Source organism: Cicer arietinum, chromosome 2 (assembly GCF_000331145.2).
Source record: "Cicer arietinum cultivar CDC Frontier isolate Library 1 chromosome 2, Cicar.CDCFrontier_v2.0, whole genome shotgun sequence".
Classification (NCBI taxonomy): Eukaryota; Viridiplantae; Streptophyta; class Magnoliopsida; order Fabales; family Fabaceae; genus Cicer; species Cicer arietinum.
This window is the reverse complement of record NC_021161.2, coordinates 35181145-35185662: the sequence shown is the minus strand read 5'-3', so window position 1 is coordinate 35185662 and position 4518 is coordinate 35181145.

Below are 4518 nucleotides of genomic sequence, written 5' to 3'. Positions count from 1 at the left end.
TGTTAGTCAAATATGTGATTTCGGTTATTCGGTTACGTTTTCTTCCACTTCTTGTTGTGTGCAGGATCCACATTCTGGGAGGCTGATTGGGACAGGCCATAGACAGGGGGGACTTTACGTTTTGGATGAACTACGACTCCCAGATATTGCAGCCTCAACAACTACTGCTGACTTATTATCTAGTTTTCGCTTGAATTCATTATCTTCTAGTTTTTATTTATGGCATTCTCGCCTTGGACATGTTTCTGCTTCTAGATTAAAATATTTGGCTTCTACTGGAGCCTTAGGAAAGTTAAAACCCTGTGATATCTCAGATTGTTGTGGTTGTAAACTTGCTAAATTTCCAGCTTTACCGTTTAGTAAAAGTGTTTCCGTTTCATATGCGCCTTTTGATTTAGTTCACTCTGATGTTTGGGGTCCATCACCGGTGCTCACCAAAGGTGGATCTAGATATTATGTTTCGTTTATTGATGATTACACTCGTTATTGTTGGGTTTATCTTATGAAAAATCGGTCTGAATTTTTTGACATTTATCATATATTTCGTGCAATGGTCAAAACTCAACATAATTCTGTTATAAAGTGTTTTCGTTGTGATTTAGGTGGTGAATATACCTCTAATAAATTTTCTGAATTACTTGCTTATGATGGCACTCGCCACCAAACATCTTGTACTGATACTCCTCAACAAAATGGAGTTGCTGAAAGGAAACATCGTCACATTATAGAGACTGCTCGTTCCCTTTTGTTGTCCGCTTCAGTTCCTAGTGAGTTTTGGGGAGAAGCAGTTCTTACTGCTGTTCATGCTATTAATAGAATTCCATCCTCTATCATATCAGGTTTGTCTCCCTTTGAAAAATTATATGCTTCTACCCCTGATTACTATTCTTTGAAAGTTTTTGGTTCTACTTGTTTTGTTCTTCGCCCTCAAGTAGAGCGCAGTAAGTTGTCTTCTCGTTCAGCCATGTGTGTTTTTCTTGGTTATGGGGATGGTCAAAAGGGTTATCGTTGTTATGATCCTCATGCAAGAAAACTTTATGTATCTCGTAATGTTGTTTTTCTTGAGCACATTCCTTTTTACTCTGTTTCCTCTGATTCGCAGATTACTAAGAGTTCTGAACTAACCCATATTGATCCGTTTGGTCCTAATGATAGCGCTTCTAGTGATTGTACTATTGAGAATTGCAGGACAAATACTACTACTCCACATGATGACATCCCTCTTGTCCCCCCGGCTGTCCAACCACCTCCTGCGATTGTTGATCCTCCTCGTTACCCTTCTCGTCAACGTAAGTCTACTCAGTTACCTGATTTTGTCTATTCAACTTACTCAGCTTCGTTTGCTTCTTTCTTAACCTCTATTCACAGTTTGTCTGAGCCCTCTTCCTATAAAGAGGCTGTTCTTGATCCTCTTTGGCAGCAGGCTATGGCAGAAGAACTATCTGCATTGCACAAAACCAACACTTGGGAATTAGTACCTCTTCCTCCTGGAAAACGTGCTATTGGGTCTCGTTGGGTATACAAGATCAAAACTAAGTCTGATGGGTCAGTTGAGCGCTACAAAGCACGTCTTGTTGCTAAGGGTTTCTCTCAACAATATGGTATGGATTATGAAGAAACTTTTGCTCCTGTAGCCAAGATGACCACTATTCGTACTCTTATTGCAGTTGCATCTATTCGTCAATGGCATATTTCCCAAATGGATGTCAAAAATGCCTTTTTAAATGGTGAGCTTCATGAAGAAGTCTATATGGTCCCTCCACAAGGAGTTTCTCATGATCCAGGGGAAGTATGTAAGTTAAAAAAGGCTCTATATGGTCTTAAACAAGCTCCTCGAGCTTGGTTTGAGAAATTCTCTACTGTGATCACTTCTCTTGGTTTTCGCTCTAGTGAACATGATTCTGCATTGTTTATAAGGTCCACCACTCATGGTCGCATTATACTTTCTCTATATGTTGATGATATGATTATTACAGGTGATGATGTTAGTGGAATTAATGAGTTGAAATTGCAGTTAGCCAAACAGTTTGAGATGAAGGACTTGGGAACTCTTCGCTATTTCTTGGGGATTGAAGTTGCCTACTCTCCTAGAGGCTACCTTCTTTCTCAATCCAAGTACATTGCCAACATTCTTGATCAGGCTCGTCTTTCTGATACTAGAGCAGCAGATACTCCTCTTGAGTTGAATGTAAAATATGCTCCCTCGGATGGTGTTCCTTTACCAGATTCCACTTTGTATCGTACTTTGGTTGGCAGCTTAGTGTATCTTACGATTACCAGACCTGACATTGCTTATGCTGTTCATGTTGTTAGTCAGTTTGTTGTCTCCCCCACTACAGTACATTGGGCAGCAGTTCTTCGGATTCTTCGTTATCTTCGAGGAACTCAATTTCAAAGTCTTCTCTTTCCATCGTCATCCTCATTGGAGTTACGAGCTTATTCTGATGCTGATTGGGCTGGTGATACCACTGATCGTAAATCCACCACATGGTTTTATATCTTTCTTGGAGACTCTCTTATTTCTTGGAAGAGTAAGAAACAAGACATTGTCTCTCGCTCTTCTACAGAAGCTGAATATCGTGCTATGGCATCCACTACCGCTGAAATAATTTGGTTGCGTTGGCTTTTGTCTGATATGGGTATCTCTCTTGCTGAGCCAACTCTGATGCACTGTGATAACAAGAGTGCTATTCAAATTGCTCACAACTCGGTCTTTCATGAACGCACCAAACACATTGAGATTGATTGTCATTTTACTCGTCATCATCTTCAGCATGGAACTATTACTCTACCATTTGTCCCTTCTTCTTTACAGATTGCTGATTTGTTCACAAAGATGCATTCCATTAAACATTTCCGTTTTTTAGTTGACAAACTCTCGATGCTCCACGTTAATGCATCGTGAGTTTGAGGGGAGATATTAGATAATATTATTATATATTAGTAGTAAGGGTATTTTAGATATTTTCTATTTTCCTCTATATATACTCATTGTAACCCTATTAACTTCAGTTTTGGTTTATTATATGATATGAAACCCTAGAGTGGTTGTTTTCTCTTCTTCCTCTTTCTTCCTCTTTCTTCCTCTTTTCATTGTTAACAAAAGTCATGTATCATGATTCTTATAATTTTCGTCACAACCATAACATATAACTATTTGGTTCTAATATCAATTGTTGGATATTTTAAAATATTAACCAAAATCATAGATACAAAATTATGGCATATTTATATTATCAAGAATAATTGAAAATGGCGCACCTTTAAAATCCGAGAGATCGTCGTTGAGAGACCAAGGATATGAGTGGTGTACTACCTTCATTGTTGTCTATGATTCAAAATTAAGATTTGGTTAACCGTCTGATGGAATAAAAATGAAATACTTAAACGATTAAGAGGAAATACCTCTCAATAGGCTAAATAGAATAGTCAAACCTATCATGATCCATTCAACAACAAAAGTCTGACACACAATTTAGTGCTTAATACTAATTACCCATAATTTAGTTAATAATAATTCATTATTGTCAATCAATAATTAATTAATTAAATAATTCATCCAACATAATCCTCATACTCTATTGTGTGTAAGGGCACTACAAGAAAAATAAAGCATTTTGTGACAGTTAAAAAGAGTATTGCGGCAGTTTTAGCTGCCACAATATGGCATCTATGACCATCGATCTAACCGTCTCAAAGAGTACACTATGATAAAAAAAAAAAAACTATCATCAATTGTGTCTTCTTTTTTGTAGGGGTTAATGTGATGGTTAGTAACCAACTCCTATGTAATTTTTGTGACGGTTTGAACCACCACGAACTATTGTATTTATTTATTTTTTATAATTTTTTTTTTACTTTTTTTATTAATTTTAATTGGATAATTTATCAAATAACAAGTAATCTTATATTAAAAGGAAGAATATTCATAAACATCATTCATATAACACAAATACACAAATATTTAATTATATACGACTAAATTCAATTCATATACTATATCCAAAAGTTATATCATTCATACATAAAACTTAATTAAAACAAAATATAGTAGTTTAGACATTCAAAAATCAAAACATTAGTGAAGAATACAAAACATTTCAAACAACTACATCAAATTTAGAAGTTCAAAAAAAAATTTAAATAGTCCTAATGATGTTGCTCAATGATCCTTAGGCTAATAGCTAGACTTAGAGGAATGTCTACCATTTCTTAGCGATTCTAAGTATGTTGCCTGAAAAAAACATATAAATATGTATATTAAACTCAAATTCAATCCACTTTTTTACACGTACTCAAGATTTTAATATTAAAATCAAGCACACAAAATCAAAACACACAAGTATATCAAACTAATTCACCAATATGATAGTAGTAATAAACAACTCAACCACAAGATCAAAAGGTAAACCATGAATTAATTGCAACAATATATATATATATATATATATATATATATATATATATATATATATTTTAATATGGAATATATACAAGTATCATATAAAGCTCAAGCCT